The sequence below is a fragment of the Schistocerca serialis genome, chromosome 8, assembly GCF_023864345.2.
Source record: "Schistocerca serialis cubense isolate TAMUIC-IGC-003099 chromosome 8, iqSchSeri2.2, whole genome shotgun sequence".
NCBI classification, from domain to species: Eukaryota; Metazoa; Arthropoda; class Insecta; order Orthoptera; family Acrididae; genus Schistocerca; species Schistocerca serialis.
This window is the reverse complement of record NC_064645.1, coordinates 561826539-561844709: the sequence shown is the minus strand read 5'-3', so window position 1 is coordinate 561844709 and position 18171 is coordinate 561826539. Positions and strand designations below refer to the sequence as shown.

Sequence of the window (18171 nt, the reverse complement as noted above, 5' to 3'; positions counted from 1 at the left end):
TCTTTCGATTTGACATCACTTTGGCGACTCGCGCGTTGATGGGGGTGAAATGATTATGATGAGGACAACACAACACCAAGTCCCTGAGCGGAGAAAATTTTCGGCCCAGCCGGGAATCAAACCTAGGACTTTATGATTGACATTCTGTCATGCTGACCACTCAGCTACCAGGGGTGGACAGCTCATTCAGTGAAAATTTACACATAATGAACAACATGCAATTTGTTGGACAGTTGGCTAAATGTGAATACTGATGCAGATATTCTTTAGACAGTTAGAACTACATGACATGGAATGCAAAAACTTTTATGTGATTGTGATGTCAGTGTCTCAAACAGATTTACAAATATTTTGAGATTAATAGATACTGCTCATGGGCTTCGCTTTAATGCATTAGGGAACACTCTCTCTCTCTCTCTCTCTCTCTCTCTCTCTCTCTCTCTCTCTCTCTCTCTCCCTCTCTCTCCCCCTCCTCCTCCTCCTCCTCATTTTCATAAAAAAACTGGTTACATCCCAATGATACAAAATTAACCTCAATAGCAAGACTTAAAGTAGTGAGGCACTGTAGCAGGGAGGAGGAAAATTTCATTGAGGATTTAACTTCATAATCACTAACATATATACAGCACCAAGCGATAATATGTCTATTTTTAACAACAGCCTGGAGGTTGTGCTGCACAGACTCAGCCCGTTACATATTAAGACAAAGCATTTTAGCAACTACCATTGTTTTTACAAAAGACAGTAATAGTGGAGATGCTTTAATAACCATGACAAAAGCTTTTAATCCATCCCCACAATACATTTCCCACCAATTTCAACAGCAAACAAATTCCACAACTGACGACATATTTGTCTGTGGTACAAACTAAGCCTTCACTAGCAATATTCTGAGCTTTGACCACAAAGCACAGTTCCTATGCAAAGAGATGGAAAAAGCAGTAAAAGCTGCAAAAAAGAATGAGTAACAAAAGTCATTAAAATTTCCAGTGGGGAAAAACAGATTTCTGCAGTACCCTTGTAACGGACACACAGTTTCCAAGAATTTGCTGACTATTCTAAAAATAAAAGAATATAACATTTCAATAGGATCATGTCATAAAATCCTGACACAGCGTCTTGGAATGCATCATGTTGTCACCAAGTTTGTCCCACAGCTCATGAGTCAAGATCAGAATGTCTTTCACCTTGCAATCTGTGAAGAGCTTTTGGATCGCACAAATGAGAATGAGATGTTCCTTAAGAGAATCATAACTGGTCATGGGACGTGGGTCTACGGTTATGACGTTGAAACCAAGTTTCAATCTTCACAAAGGGTCTGGAAAGGTTCTCCAATACCAGAAAAAGCTCAGACCAGAAAAATCTCATCAGGTCAGGTTGGATGTCAAAGCCATGCTGAAAGTTAGCTTTGACTTTGAAGGATTAGTTCATCATGAATTCATACCACAAGAACAAACTGTTACTTAATGGTACTATCGGGACGTGTTGTGATGTCTGCGTGAAAACGTGAGAAGGAGACAGCCTGTAATGTGACGAGACAATTCATGGCTCTTGCATCACAATAATGCACATGCACATTCATCCCTGTTGATGTGGGACTACTGCACAGAAAACAAAATCACTGTGCTGCCTCGTTGTCTGTACTCTCCACACCAGGTCCCTGCAGACTTTATTTTATCTTTCAAAGTTGAAAAACCCACTGAAAGGATTAATGTTTGCAATAACAGATGTGATAAAAGAAAATTTGCAGATAACACTTCACATTATCCAGCAAGAGCCATACCAAGACTGCTTCTGGAACAGGAAATGGCATTGGGAGCAGTGCAACAGTTGTGGAGGAGAGTATTTCGAAGGAGACCAGAAAAATTTTGTGGCCAAAGTTCTGGAATTTTTTGAAAGTCGCGTGTAGCACTCTTGACATCTATAAATGATGTGGTTAAGTATGCTCCATTTATTTGGGTCCCTTAAAGCTCACCCATGTTTTCAATTTCTGTGATTGGTCTTCTGTGTGTGAGTGTGCCATATAACAGCATTGGGGAACCAATGTTTCCCACATGCTTTGGTTTCACTTTGGCTAAGGACAAAGTGTTGCAGGTGTGTAGGGTTGGGCTGTGGCTCATCAGGAAGTATACCATACCATGGCTAGGGTCAACATGTCTCAGCCTAAACTGTTCCCAGATGTTTGAAAAGGAGATGACTCAACAGCCCCTGTCAGATGTTTTCCATTCTGTCTCAACATTGAAAAGATTTAATTGATGTTTTTCTTCAATATGCTTTCCTGTTGTCTCGTGTGCCTCAGTCAGTCTTCCCCTCTTAAGCCAGTATGCTGCTGTTTTGCGTCTAATGGTTGTGTCAGTGGAGTATGTTGCAAGTACAATCCACAGGGCTTCCATGGACATGGTACCAAATGCCCCTGATATCCTGAGCAATAAACTTTTGTTGTCCACACCTCACAATGGTTTTGTGAGTCATGAGAGACAGTTTATGTGTCCAGGCACATGCTGTAAAGCATATAATAAACTCAGAGTACACTGTATGAAACATAAATAGTGTCTCTAACGGTAGTACGTTGTGAGATGAGTTAGAGCAGCAAGTTTGTGCATCAGCCTTGTTGCTATTTCAGTTGTAGGTCTTATGTGCTCACTGAATGTCAATTGTTATTTTTCTCTGTATGCTAGTATTATTTGGTCTAATGATGGGGTTCCTCTGCAGTGCCCCTCTGATTAGTAAATATACTGTCTTGTTTGCCACAGTTGTGGGTTCATTACAGCTGCACCAGTTACTATTTTTAAAAGGAGTTGTGTGGCCTTGCATCTGATCTGCAGTTACTATTATTAGGAAGTCATCAACAAATGCTGCCATAACATTAAAGCTACCATCTTCATCCAGATTGTTTAGGAGTGTTTTTATTGCAATGTCCCAGAAAACTGGCCCACTGACTGAACTTTGTGGGCATTGTTTAGTTATTTTCTCCATAACCTTTTGTGTTCCCACTTACCATTGAGCCACCCTGTCTTTGCAGTAGCCAAGTTAGCTGTTGTATAGTACTGTTGGTGTTTGGATCTCTCATAGCCTTGTGAACAAAGCAGACCACCAGAGATCATTAAGGGTGGGGTGGCTGTGTCTATTGCTACTGCTGCTGCAATTTTTCTCGTGTGTTCTGTATTATTCCCAGCATGTGGTTAACTGCGTTGTCTGTTGAGCTTTTGGATGTAAAGCCACACTGAGGTGAACTAAGGCCGAAGAGCCTCCTTTATGACTTTAGTTGATCACAGATGAGATTCTCCTGCACCATAATCAAAGTGTTCAAAGGTAGTTGGGTCTGTTGGCTCCCAATCCTCTGATTTTTTTTATGATTACGTTGTTCACAGTTTCCCACGCAGTAGGGAACCTTCCTTGCAGTAATGCTTCATTCAATAACACTGATAGAAAATGGGTGATCCATGCAACAGTATTTGTGTGTGTTGCTGAGTGTCTGCCATCAGCACCAGGTCTTATTCTTTCACTGTTTAATTGCTAAAGCTACCTCTTCTGAGGCAAATGAAAAAGCAATGAGGCCATTTGAGTAGATTTCATCCATTTGTCCCTGTAAGTCCGTGTGATGTTGCTAGTCATTTGTCTTTTTGTCATCAATGAGAAGCTTTTTCAGCAGGTACTCTGCTGAAAATCTCCAGTGTCTTGTAATAGTGCCATCTGTGCATAAGAGTTGACAGTACGGTTGGCATCTTTATCTTATCTGTTTGAAGTTTAAATGGTTTGCCTCTCACTCTGGTTTGTGACTGAGTGTTGACAAAATTGTTACAGTGAACCTGTCTGATCTTGTACCGCTCATTTTTATATTTTGGTTTTGTGTTGCTGTATAATTAGTCTCACTTTCCTCTCTTGTGCCATTTTTGCTTTTCGGTAAGTTTCCTTTTGTGTCTAGCATCATTCCTTAGTCTTGTTAACTCAGTGGACCAGGAGAGTTTCTGTCTGGGTGCATGGTTATTTTTGGGATAGGCAACTGTTGCTCTTTTTGTAGCAGGTCCATCATTCACTGTATCAGGGGAAATTCTTCAACCACATACCTCAATTTTTGCCTGTTAGCCTTGTTTAGAAGTTTTTCCTGTTGTGAAGTGTGTGTGTTCCTGTCTGCATATGTGCCTATATGGGCAATATGGCTTTATTATCACTGTATATGTGTGTGCATGTGTGTGTGTGGCATTACCTAGTACTTCCCAATTGTCAACATATATTATGGATTCTGCATTTGCTAGTGAAATGTCAATACTGTTGGTTCTTCTACCATTGTTTGTCCTGCTTTGTTTAGAACAAAAAGGCTGCATTCATTTAATGCACCAACTACGATTTGCCCCTTTTGTTTGTTCTGTCTGTATGCCATAGCAACGACCATGTGTTGCTGTCATAAAGTAAGAGAAGTTTTTTGTCCTGGGAAAATTATACTGTATATGACCAGTGAAAGGCTCTGCATCATAGGAATACTGTGCATACATGGATGTGATAATCCAAGATTCCTGTCCATGCATAATTTCTGCTGTGGCTTTATGTTCAGAACAGAGTTGTGTTATTCTTGTAACTGTGTAATTCACATTTGTTATTAAAATAGCAGCCTTGGCATCTTGGGTCCCAGTAATTGTTGTGAGATGTTTGGGAAAGCCTGAATATCTGTCTACACCTTGTTCAGGAGTCTACCCATTTCAACACCTACTGAAGTGCTCCTATTGCAGTTTAATTGTGTGATCTTCACAGCTGGTATTTAGTAATGGAAAGCACTCATGTGTTGTCTCTTTAGGGCTGAAATAAATGCACTGATGAGCCCTAATGAAATCTTTATAAACTTTATCAAGGTTTAAGCCCCCTGCTCTTCATTCACCTGTAAGCCCCCTGCTCTTCATACGCCTGCTGCCCCTAAGAGTCTGCAGATCTCAAAATGTTCATTCTGTCTGCCTGGTCCATTGTCAGGAAACATACCCCCCCCCCTCCCCCCTCGGGAAATTGAAGCATATCACGCGGCACAGAGCAGTCTGAAAAATTTCCTGATTTTCTAACCTACTTATCCATAAATTATCCTCAAGATCATCACAATCAATTACATCGTCAATGCGCAGTTTGGGGCTTCTGCTTGTGTCCTGTGAAATATATATCTGGACATTCGCATTCCCATATTAGTGTACACTGGGAATTGTTTGTGGATGAAGTATTTGTAACCGTATTATTCATTAAATTGACTGTAAGAATATTATGAAAAGGATAGCTGCTACTCAACACATAGTGGAGATGCTGGGTCGCAGAAAAATGGTTCAAATGGCTCTGAGCACTATGGGACTTAACTACTGTGGTCATCAGCCCCCTAGAACTTAGAACTACTTAAACCTAACTAACCTAAGGACATCACACACATCCATGCCCAAGGCAGGATTCGAACCTGCGATCGTAGCAGTTGCGCTGTTCCGGACGCTGAGTCGGAGATAGGTACATCAAAAAGACTGTAAAACAACGCTTTCAGTCAAACAGGCCTTCATCAGAAAAGATAAAACACACACACACACACACACACACACAAACACACAAACACAAACACAAACACGCGCGCACGTGTATATTCACACAAATGCAACTGATGCACACATGACCACAGTCTCTGGCTGGTACGGCCAAACATTCAAGAGTCGGCAGCTAGAGACTGTGGCCTTGGGTGCACGAGTTGCTTATTCCAATGAGGGCCACAGTCTCTGGCTAGTACGGCCAAACATTCAAGAGTCGGCAGCTAGAGACTGTGGCCATGGGTGCACGAGTTGCCTATTCTAATGAAGGCCTGTTTGGCCAAAAGCTTTGTTTGACATTCTTTTTGTTGTGCCTATCTGTGGTCAGCATTTTTGTTACGTGTTGAGTAGCAACTATTCTCTTCATATTGTAATTATTCCATCCTTGATTTTCCGTTGTTAGACTGATTGCATTTTGCTTTGGGCTTTTGATGTCCACGTTACTGGACTACTATTTGTCATGGTTATTTGGCAACTCAGAGTCTTCTTTGTGGTTATTTCTTTGTTTGCCTGTCCTGTGCATCCTGCTAGCATACGAAAATTGTATGGGTTCTATGTATGGTTTGCATTTGCTAGAGTCATATTCTGGCTGTAATTTTAACAATGTGTTTTGACCTAATGAACTATTTGCTAGTCTTTATCTTTTTGTGTTTCTTGTACTGGTGTGTCAATATGTCTCCTGTTTCTTGTTTCTCGGTTCATGATATGAATGTGTGCAGGTACCACTGATGTGCCCTAGGGTATGCTTTCACGACGTTTTTTTAATTTTTTTATTACATTCTCCACTATACTGGTGGAAAATGCCCTCCACTCGTACAAGTCTGATCTGAAGACTGCCCACTGGAACATGTCTTTTATCTGCCTAGTTTTCTGGTAGTCAATGTAGCCCGTACACAGGTCATCAACGTGATCAGTGATGATTAAATAGCTTTGATGTATTATGCCACATATCTGCAGCAATGGAAGATAATTCATTTCCTGATATGTTAATTATGCTATACCTGTCTGTTGTCACCAAATAAAGCAAGCCGCCAATCTCTTTTTCTAGCCGATGGAGGCTTATGTTTGCGCCTGCATATATTATTTATTTGCAAATCCATATCTGTGTTTAAAGAAGGGGTTAATGTCTGACCATCGTATTTGTATTACACTTTTGTGAAAATCATCAGTGATGTCAAATTTATTGCACTCTATTTGCCTTTTGTGCAACTGCTTGTAAGTGGAGCAAATGGGTCCCCCTGCTTTTGCATATATCCTGTTTCTACATTTCCATGGTATGCATCCAACTGTGACTTCCTCTCAGCATTCTGATTTCTTGTGGCATGGTTTGGCACAATTTTCATGGATTGATTCTTTATTGCAGAATTTTGGTGGATGACCTAGGCCCAAGAAACTGAAAAATTTTGAACAGCTACAAGGTCTTTAAGGTATAAGGACTTGAAGTGAATATAGACTCTTTGCCTTTGCAGCAGCGAAAGGCAAACCCTTGGTGTGACTTCATGGATATTATTATCTGTTTGTTTACGCTTTGGGCCTGTTTTGAACTTTATTTTTAACTTCCTCATAGAAATCTTCCTCAGAGATGTGTTCACCTAAGTTGGTCTCATATTGTTCCTCCAGGATGTTATGATCAGTTAACAGTAGTTGTGATCTGGTACACTACAAGGAGAGGGATAGAATGTACTTGGTTCTTCACATCTCATGTCTTTTAAGTGGACTTCTTTTCTAGGAGTTTTCTTTTATCTGATTGTGCTTCTGTTTTATTTATTTATTTGTTTACTTCTTGTCAGTGTTTTACGCATGTTCCTCCCGTCACTGTGGAGAACCTCCTCATTTCTTGATGAAAAGCTCTTGGGTTTCCAGGTGGGTGGCAGTGTTAATGTGCCGTGACATTCTTTAGAGTGTCATACTTCTCATCTTATGGCAAAGTATCGAGATACTGCACATGTCATTACGTTTATATTAGTGATTTTCCCCCTTTACTGAGCTGTGTGCAGCTGGGTACTGACCAGCCAGTGGGAGGGGAGGGAGTGAGGTGTACCAAGACACTGCTCAAATCTCTGTCTGGCAATTCCAAAATCTTTGTCTGGCAATTCCAGATGTGTCTTGCATGCTGTACAGTGCTTGGCAAACTATCATGATATTGCCACTAACATGGCAATACCATCCAGCATCCAAGCTACATCTGGAATGCCCTGAGATTTGAGCACTGGCACACCTGTTTCCCCCACCACTACATTCTCATCACCCTTCCTGCCCATTGGCTGGACGATAACCAGGCACCTGCAGCCAGTTGGAAGGGTGAAATGCTATTACAAGTATTGCAACATTCACAATATCTTGACAGTTTGCCAGAAGATGATGAGTACGACACTCTATGAAACATCACAGTATTTTAAAACTGCCACTCAGCTGCAAACCTGAAAATGCTCAATAAATCCACCTTCACACAAATGGCACCTCTAAGTGGAGATGTTCTGCAGCTTCAAACAGCTGAAGAAAGATTACAGCAGGATACTGCAACTTCTCAGCACATCAGCTTGACTTCAATAGTGTAAAAATGAGAACATACTACCACGGTCCATGGAATTTTGATACCCAGTGAAATCGAAGAAGACGACCAAATATTACAACAAATTGGCAAGGACATAGTGAGGGAACGTATTCGCTCCACATTAAGAGCTGGGCAAGAATGTGCATACCCTGCTCTCCAACCAACTACATATGGCATGGGCACTATGAGTACATATTTGGGAATGACTGGTGTACAGCAGCTCTTATGCCAATAGTAAAGTACAGAAATGATGTGCTGCCATGAAACTGCTTGGAAAATCTGACAGACTGTCTGGAGCTCAGATAATTAACAAGGAACCAAATAACCCCAGAGGTATGGCAAATTTGACAGAGAAATTACTAGATTCAGCTACAACTTCGGCACTCACAAAAAGGCTGAGTTCACACCCTTCCTGAGGACCATACCTAAATAAGAAATTATTAGTGGTGTGGAGGAAGCAATAGAGATCTGCCAAGGGAAACCTGCAGCGTCATTGACAAGCCCTGACTTCCGAAACTGAACATGATTGCACTGGAATGGGAGGCTCTCCAATCACTGAGAGATGATGCCGACATCATGGGCCTTCCAGCAGACAATGGGAATGCAACAATGTTGATACACAATGATGATTACCAGTATAAAATTGGCTTGGTGCTAAAGGGCACAGTCTAGAAGAAGCTCAAGAAGAATCCAACCTTGACGATGACCAAGAAAACTGTGCCACTGTTGAAGAGCTCAATTCTACCACAGGACTTCCCAAAATATGCTTGTGGAACACTGCAATCATTATGCGAAGAACTTGGCTGATTTTGTGAAAGTACTTAAGGGCATGTGACTATAAAGGGACGATCTGCTCATGAAATTTGATGTTACACTACTCTTCACAATAGTAGCTCTTCAGGCTCCTTGATATTCCTTGACATAACAATGTCAAAAATTTGGGGTTTCTCAGCATACAATCCAGGACACTTTTTTTTTTTTTTTTTTATTTTTATTTTATTATACGAGTGACCTCTTTCAACAGATGAACCCCCAACATTGTGTTCTACTTGCTGACATATTAGTTTATTTCTCTCTGGATCTCAGCTAGAAGGTTTGCAGTGAACAGCAGAAAACTCTATGCCAATAGATACAGAGTAGTGCAACATAAATAAACTAATCATAAATGCTGGGAAAACTGAAAATATCAGCTTTATCTTAACTCATCATCTGATCAAAAATGTATTTGAGCAAGATTAAAAGAGAAAATTGTAGAATATGTTAATGCTACAAAATTTTAGGAGTATGGATTCTGCAAGAAACACACATATGCAATTTGTCGAAGAAACTCTCATCTCATTGAATAATACCACATTTGTATGAGGAGCACTACAAGTCTGTTGCAATGCCAACACTCAATCTGAGCTCTGTGACAACGGCTGTTACTGAGAATAGCATCTGTAATGCAAGTGTGGCATTCCAGACTGTGGATCATCAGCCAACTACATCCTTCCTTCCCTGAAACATCTGTACCATGCCTTGAGCTTTGCAATGGACATGCCCGTGCTCTCTGTACATTTGTGCCACTCTTCAATGAATATTTGTTCGCCTCATTCCTTCCACCGTCAGGTATTGCACTACACACCTTTGCTCTTCTTTTGAAGCCTCCATTTCAACTTTTCAGCATGACTGCATGCAGTGGATGGCCAATGCATATACAGGGTGTTACAAAAAGGTATGGCCAAACTTTCAGGAAACATTCCTCACACACAAATAAAGAAAAGATGTTATGTGGACATGCGTCCGGAAATGCTTAATTTCCATGTTAGAGCTCATTTTAGTTTCGTCAGTATGTACTGTACTTCCTCGATTCACCGCCAGTTGGCCCAATTGAAGGAAGGTAATGTTGACTTCGGTGCTTGTGTTGACATGCAACTCGTTGCTCTACAGTACTAGCATCAAGCACATCAGTACATAGCATCAACAGGTTAGTGTTCATCACGAACGTGGTTTTGCAGTCAGTGCAATGTTTACAAATGCGGAGGTGGCAGATGCCCATTTGATGTATGGATTAGCACGAGGCAATAGCCGTGGCACGGTACGTTTGTATCGAGACAGATTTCCAGAACGAAGGTGTCCCGACAGGAAGACGTTCGAAGCAATTGATCGGCGTCTTAGGCAGCGCGGAGCATTCCAGCCTATGACTCGCAACTGGGGAAGACCTAGAACGACGAGGACACCTGCAATGAACGAGGCAATTCTTCGTGCAGTTGACGATAACCCTAATGTCAGCATCAGAGAAGTTGCTGCTGTACAACGTAACGTTGACCACGTCACTGTATGGAGAGTGCTACGGGAGAACCAGTTGTTTCCGTACCATGTACAGCGTGTGCAGGCACTATCAGCAGCTGATTGGCCTCCACGGGTACACTTCTGCAAATGGTTCATCCAACAATGTGTCAATCCTCATTTCAGTGCAAATGTTCTCTTTACGGATGAGGCTTCATTCCAACGTGATCAAATTGTAAATTTTCACAGTCAATATGTGTGGGCTGACAAGAATTCGCACACAATTATGCAATCACATCATCAACACAGATTTTCTGTGAACGTTTGGGCAGGCATTGCTGGTGATGTCTTGATTGGGCCCCATGTTCTTCCACCTACGCTCAATGGAGCACATTATCATGATTTCATACGGGATACTCTACCTGTGCTGCTAGAACATGTGCCTTTACAAGTACGTACGACACAACATGTGGTTCATACATGATGGAGCTCCTCCACATTTCAGTCGAAGTGTTCGTACGCTTCTCAACAACAGATTCAGTTACCAATGGATTGGTAGAGGCGGACCAATTCCATGGCCTCCACGCTCTCCTGACCTCAACCCTCTTGACTTTCATTTATGGGGGCATTTGAAAGCTCTTGTCTACGCAACCCCGGTACCAAATGTAGAGACTCTTCGTGCTTGTATTGTAGACGGCTGTGGTACAACACGCCATTCTCCAGGGCTGCATCAGCACATCAGGGATTGCATGCGACGGAGGGTGGATGCATGTATCCTCGCTAACGGAGGATATTTTGAACATTTCCTGTAACAAAGTGTTTGAAGTCACGCTGGCACGTTCTGTTGCTGTGTGTTTCCATTCCATGAGTAATGTGATTTGAAGAGAAGTAATAAAATGAGCTCTAACATGGAAAGTAAGCGTTTCCGGACACATGTCCACATAACATATTTTCTTTCTTTGTGTGTGAGGAATGTTTCCTGAAAGTTTGGCCATACCTTTTTGTAACACCCTGTATGTGCTTGCTCTGTCATCATGTGGGTGTGCGCCTGTATCCCTCTAGCAGGGAGTATGGGACCTCAGTGCTCTTATAGAGAATGCACCTTCTTCCACAGGCCATGACACTACAATTCTTTCAAAAGTTTTCATTTGACAGCCTTCAGCTTGTTTTGTTTCGAATGCACTTTATAGATGTAAAATGATGACAGCTACATTAAGAGCTTTTGACTTATCTGTCGGGGCCTGATGTGTTTGCTCGGCTGTGGGGGCTCCAGATGCCCAGATGCCTCTACAACAGTCTACTGGACTACTGTAAAGGGTGTACTGTAGAGTAGCCAGTAGGAAAGCACAAAGTTATGAAAAAGATCGCAAAATGTTGCCCACAAAAGTCAATATGTGGCCCCATTTTTGAGGGTATAATGATTGAGCCTCTCTTGAAACAACATTACGCAGATGAGTCATAGCCTATGCTGGTGATGTCATGGAGGTGCTGTCCAAGTACTCCAGGGCTACATTAGAACAAAAAGCAAGTTGTGTTCATACACAATTGAAACTGTGGTATGCTACAAAAAAATTAGCTATAGGTCCTCATAAAGCAACATATCTTTCAGTGACAAGACCCCCACCCCCCAACAACATTGATGGAACTCCCATTTGGCACAACAGTGCAACAAGATATTTATGAGTTTAAATAGATGAGAAGAGAAACTTTCTTGCGCATGTCAAAGATGCAACTCGGGAGCACAAAATACAATGCACAAGATTTTTTAATTGGATAGATACAAAATCTACTCACCAAGCAGCGGCAGAACATACAGATAAAAGACTGTCGTAATCGGCGATCTTTTGGAGCCAGTGGCTCCTTCTTCAGGCAGAAGGGTTGAAGGGGAAGGAATATGGGTGAAGGGAAAGGACTGGAGAGGTCCAGGAAAAGGGGTAGATTTAGGGAAAGTCACCCAGAACCATGGGTCAGAACCCTCTTGCCAGTTTGCTGTCATCTGTCTTGTTCAAACTGTCGTCCATTTTCTACTTTGTGTGTTAATCCATTCATTTATTTATCTGTTTCATCAAGATTAATCAACACTTTGCCCTTACATCTTTTCTAATATTGATTTCTGTGCCAGTAGACAGGTTCATTTTTATTTGCACGCAACAATTCCATTGTTATTTACGAATTTGCATACAACAATTTACGGTTCATTACACTGCATGGCCTTCTCTCGATTGTCTTTTGCCAATTTATTCACAAATTTGACAGCTATTTTCCTTTCCACCATCCACTTATCTTGTTTATACGTAATTTTTTCAAATTTTTGTGCATTTGTTTTTTGACAAACCACTCTGATCGACTTTTATTGCCATCTCTTACATCACTTTAATTGCCAAGCTAAGTAGTTTATATTTTCTCCAATGACTTTCACTTTCTGTTTGCCCAGTTTCTAAAATTTTGTCTGTTTTCATGACTTTCCCAATCCAATTTTTTCCTTTTATCATTTTCCGTATCATACGAGTCTTTCCTTCTCATCCGGTATGATAAGTCTCCCCTGACCCGCAGTTCTGGGTGACTGTCTTGAAATCTACCCCTTTTCCTAGACCTCTCCAGTCCTTTTCCTTCACCCTTCTTCCTTCCCCTTCAACCCTTCTGCCTGAAGAAGGAGTCACTGGCTCCGAAACCTTGCCAATTACAACATTCTTTTATGCGTCTGTTCTGCAGCCGCTTGGTGAGTAGATTTTTTATCTATCCAATTAAATAATTTTGTCAATGCAAAAGATTTGTCACACAGGAAATATCCATTATGAACCCCCACTGCATGCTGTGAGGGCATATCTCAATGCAATCCTTGCACGAATAGTTGTATCTGTAGCAAGTGCGAGGGCCTATAAACTTTGCTATCAGTGTTACACTGTAATCCTCAGGCAGATGCAGAGAAAAGTGCTTCTACAAGTAAGTGGGGTATTTGGTACAAACACCACACAGGTGTTAGCAGCGATTCTGGTAATTTTTTCATTAGATATCACTATGAGATACCAAGCAGTGCATAACTGGCTATGAATAGGACACAATGACAATGTGTATATAATTACTCAGATTAAAGCAATTAATAAATTCAAGTTGAAGACTTAGAGAAATGAGGAGTGGCAGCATAATTGGGATTCTATAGATACGGGCCATGGGGTACGCAATTACATCCTAAGCATTAGGTCAGGCTCAGGATGAGGCACGTCAGTCCCAGCAGGGGTATGACTCACTTTATTACAGGCCACGGCCCATATCCCAGCCTTATACACAGAGCTCAGAGGCAAGCAACAGGCCTGTGTGCTGTGGCGGTGAAGGCACCCTGGAGCACATCATTCTCCAGTGTCACAATCTGGACATAGACAGGGCATACATCAACAGTTACAAAAGGGTAGAGGATATAACAAAAGCTGTAGACTTGTGGAATCTAGTAGATAATGCAGCAAATAAAATATCAATGCTTGAGATGAAAAAATATCATCAAAATCATGGCACATAAAATGTGGGAGATAAAAGACTTGGTGTGGCAGTATGTGGGGAAGGGTGATAGGGATAAAATTGCACAGAAGTGCAGACAAACAAAGCAACTGCAGCTGGCAGCAGCAATAACATGAGAACAAGAAGAAGAAGAAGAAGAAGAAGAAGAAGAAGAGGACGAGCTGTGGACACGTCTCATTAATCTCACTCTCAACAACCAAAGGAACTGGTGCTCACAGGAGCTAACCAGAGATGGTTCCTACAGGTTTTGCTTAGGGGGTGTGTGCACTTTACTGCACCTGGAGTTCTGAAAAATGTGGATCCCAGTTTTAATGATGATGGATCCAGTATTGAACAAAGACTATCTGAAGAATCTGATGTAGAATAGTATAGCTTTCTCAGAATCAACCTACAAATAATTTTTGCAGATTTAAGTTTTAACTGTTATCTTAGTTTGACAATATGGAATCTGATTTTTCATTGCATGGAAATACGCAGTTTGTTTAGTCATTATTACAAATTGAAACAGAATCGACCAGATTTTGTGTGGACTTGAGTCTTACTTAGTAACACAAAAAAGGTGGCATTTCAGATCAACCATGTATTTTCAAGTAGTTTATTGTGTGTCTTACATTGCAGTAGTAGAGGTAATATCATGTTCCATCAGTAATTATATAAGTTTTGTCTGGAAATGTGTTGACTTGAGTACTTCCAAGACACACAATGAAGACCCATGTAGTAGCATCGCTACATATCATTCCATCAAGTTGCATTTAAGGTACAAGCTGGACTCGAGAAGGTCCAAGAATATTATGTACCATGTACATATACGTATTATCATAATTAGTTAGGATGTTATATTTTCATCTTCTTTAGTTTTTGAGTTAAAATCCTTCTGTAACCAATAAATATTATAAAAATGTGTGTGTGTGTGTGTGTGTGTGTGTGTGTGTGTGTGTGTGCACGCACGCGTGTGTGTGTAAGTTTCACGTGTGCACACACGTGTTTTCCACATCCCCTTCTAAACCACACGAGCAATTGCAACCAAACATGGTAGACATGTATTCCAGCGACAGGCAAAAATCGCTATAGGAATAAGAACCACCTACCTAATAAATACAGTTCAGGAGATATGATGTCATGAACAATGAGATGCATGAAAAACTGTCACAACATGCAAGACGTTTCAATGTATTACTTCTGTACTACTCAACTGTGTTTGGAATAAATGTCACAGACAGTATCTATATATACTACTAAAGCCCGCATCACGTAGAACAGCACTTCTGCGTGTAGAGGCAGAGCATAAAGGAAGCGTGGGGGGAAGAGAACTGACAAGCGCGGCAGCAGAGTGTGGGCAAACAAAGTCCCCGTTGCTGAACTGCATTGTTGCGGATAACAGTCAGGCTCGCTTGCTTACGGTACATTGTATTATATGTTCAAATCCACAAGGGGAATAATAAATATTAAAACCAATTTTGATCAATCATCATGAGAGAAATATTAATTCAAATCATTAATTCATGTCCACTGCTCCACAGATTTAATCTGCGATACGTCGTGAGGCGAGAACAGCTGACACAATTCTGTGAAGACGTAAAGTACAATTTTTCTCAAAACTACATTGAAACTGCTTGCAATAATTACCATTTATTGCAATTTGAACTACATTATAAGTAAAAATTTAATAAAAACAAAATAAACTTCAAGCACAAACCAAAATCATTATGTTTGCTTGACCACTGCTTCTGTTCAATAGAATTTTTAAAAATGTGTAAGGTAGGTGTGTGTGTGTGTGTGTGTGTGTGTGTGTGTGTGTGTGTGTGTGTGTGTGTGTGATAAAATAGTTAAGTGTAATCACTGTGTGTAAAAAAGAATTAGGGATAGAAAAGACTAATGTGAAAGACTGCCATAAAAATGGTCAGTAAGTTGTCACATTTTTCACTGTTAACAGGCTTTATGAGTTTTAAACTAACACATTCAATATTACAGTGAGAGATCACATTTATAATCAATTGAACAAGCAAACAATTATCCATCATCTGTGACTAACTCCAGGAAATCTGACCGATAACGTCAAAAAGCACCAATACCTTGACAACTAACAATTGACAGAGGTTTACAATATGGTGAGAGAAGCTTAACTTTTCCTTGGGCAATATGTTGAACATTATAGTATACATAATTAAAAGGATACAAAGTCCTAATCAAAAAGGCTAGAAAGTTCTCATTATTATGTATTCAACTGATATGTTGATAAACACATTTTTTAAACCACAAATCTTTAAAACTAAGAAATATTATTACTTTGTTCCAAAGTCTACATCGCAATCCCATCGTCACTTCTATTTGAGTTTGTTTCCGAACAATCTGATATTAAATTTACGATAATAGGTTCAAGGCTTATAGCCGTCATCACTTCCCTGTCAAATTCTTCTTTCTGGAGCTTTTCAGAATACCACACAGACTGTGCCCATGCTACAGGTGGGATGTTGACTGTTGCCTCATTGTCTATTGCCTCATGCACAAGTGCACAAATTGTTCACTGTTTGTTGTCCTGAATGTTTTGTTTTTTTTCTCCCACATAGCCTTAAAATCCTTTGCCCAAATTAAATCCATGGGGCTACAACGACAGTGACACGGGGGTAAACGCAAAACTGTGTGATTCCATTCACGTGCAAAGAAGTCAAGTTTGTATGTTCTGTCACGTGACTTGTACAGTATAAATTAATGAGCTGCAGGAGATAAGCACAAGTCTGGTTTATACGGTGCTTAATATTTTTATTTTTAAGTTGGGGAAAATATCTGCTTTTCTGGTGTTTGTACTTGATGTTTTCTCTATAAAAGTTTAATTACTACTGGCAATGACTGATTTTGGAGTAAGGTATGGCAAGAATTGTGAATCGTGTCACGAAACTGACATCATTCATTACCAAATGGTAATCACTGCTGTTTTTCTTGCATGTAAATACAAGTTTATTCTCAGAAATAAAACAAGAAGACGAATCACTATGCAGAATAATTATATGAGAACCTATCCCCATGAGAAATTGAATACCGCCAGTACCATCAATCATTTTTCAGCAGATCATCTTGGAATGATTCTAATTGACCCATGTTTCATCAAAGTAATACACTGTTGAATTACCTACTTCTCTTGTATTGTGAATCTCTATATGGGATACAGTTCATCCTGCACCTTACCATTGAAGCCTGCATAATTTTAACACGTTTCTGTTATGTCTGGCATTCATCATTCACATGGAGCACTTTAAAACATTGTTGTTAAAACTATCCATTTGTGTTACAGGTTCCTTGTGATTTCGATGGTTTCCAGGCGATACAAAACCAACTGTTTCTACAGTCCCTACAGCTCTGACACATTTCTTTACACTTCTCTTTACAGTTCTCGTGCCAACACCAAATGGTTCTGGAGTCCGTTCTTGTGTTTTACAATGTCAACAGTAGGAGACCTGCTTTTAAATTCATGTTTGAAAAATTAATAAATGTGGTAAATAATCCGCCTCACCTGCTTCTGAAGCACTTCACATTTATTGCCATAACCTGACTTTTTTTTTCTTTTTTTTTTTTTTTTTTTTTAATCCTACTTAAACATTTACAAGATACACATTCACAGCTATAATTCTGCAAGAAAAAAAAAAGGAAACAAAAAAACTGATAGTTGAATGAATAATTCGGTTGCAGCGAAGTGCGGCAACAGTGCAGCATATAGGAGCAAGATTCTCACTCTCTAGTGCTAGCCGCTCGGAAAGAGAATGAATATTATTGACTGTCAGTGGCTAGTGGAGGGGGATGTGCAGAATGTCTGAAAATTTTGCCGCCTTCTTACTTGAAGCCAACAATGAATGCACCTAAACAAGTGTGTCATGGTGTCACACATAGTTCAGTAGATACGGCATCATAAACACTGAGATGCATGAAAAATTGCCACATCATGCATGAAGTTTTAATACTTTTTTTCTTAGCTTACTAACACAGAAAGCTTTGAGTGTGAGGTCGCAAAAGGCTAATGATGTCTACAGCATTCAATGCCTCGAAAATTGTCTATAATGCAACGACAATATTGGAGTCCTCAGGCAACAGGTGGTGGGACTAGAGGTATCCAATGGGAGCACAGAATGAGCCACAGAGTGTAGTTGAACTACTTAGTCAGTGGGTAACTCACAACAGTGTTACAGACTATAGTGGTGTTATAGGGATAAGAGCAATGGCAATGATAAACAAAATAAAGAAAATACTGCATTATATCTACGACAACAGTTGCCAAAGTTGGCATTTTATCAGAAAGGAACT

At 40.4% G+C, this 18171-nt stretch overlaps 1 protein-coding gene across 5 annotated transcripts in view; it reads right to left on the bottom strand.

The window, feature by feature from the left end:
* The window catches only part of LOC126416078 (focal adhesion kinase 1), a 754036-nt gene that overhangs the window by 9890 nt on the left and 725975 nt on the right, over window positions 1–18171 (bottom strand). The gene's annotated exons all lie outside the window — the stretch shown is intronic.